Source organism: Crinia signifera, chromosome 1 (genome assembly GCF_055691185.1).
Source record: "Crinia signifera chromosome 1, ASM5569118v1, whole genome shotgun sequence".
In the NCBI taxonomy this organism is placed as follows: Eukaryota; Metazoa; Chordata; class Amphibia; order Anura; family Myobatrachidae; genus Crinia; species Crinia signifera.
In genome coordinates, this window is record NC_139217.1 from 306,221,055 (window position 1) to 306,221,779 (window position 725).

Consider the following 725-nt stretch of genomic DNA (forward strand, 5'->3'; position numbering starts at 1 on the left):
TGTTTCTGAACCAATGCGATGTGCATTTCACCTTACAGTCTTCTCACTTTCCTACTTCCAAGGCAAAGGTGGCTTATATTGTGTCTTTCCTAGCAGGGTCAGCTTTGGACTGGGTGTCCCCTCTCTGGGAACGTGCTGATCCCCTGCTCAATGACTATGAAGCTTTTATTACCTCTTTCCGTCACATCTTCGACGAACCTGGCAGAGTGTCGTCTGCCGCTACTGAGATCCTGAGAATTCGCCAGGGTAGTCGCTCAGTGGGACAATATGCTGTGCAGTTCCAGACTCTGGCTTCGGAACTAAAGTGGAATGAAGAGGCTCTCGTCTCCGCCTTCTGGAATGGGCTGGCAGGTCGTATCAAGGACGAATTAACTACCCATGACTCTCCTGCTACTTTGGCTGAACTCATCTCCTTGTGCAACAAAGTAGATCTACGGATGCAGGAGCGTCAACTAGAGAGAAATCGCTCCGACCGTCTCCGCCCTCGTCTCACCACCAACGCTGTTCCTGTTCCTAGACCTGGGCCCTCCACAACCACACCACCAGACGAACCCATGCAGATCAACCGCTCTCGGCTTTCCTTTGAAGAAAAATCCCGTAGACGTCGTGAGAATCTTTGCATGTACTGCGGTTCTTCCGCTCATCTGTTGTCTTCCTGCCCACTGCGTCCGGGAAACGACCGCTCCTAACCTCCCCGAGGGAGGCCAGGTTAGGAGTTCTGCTTT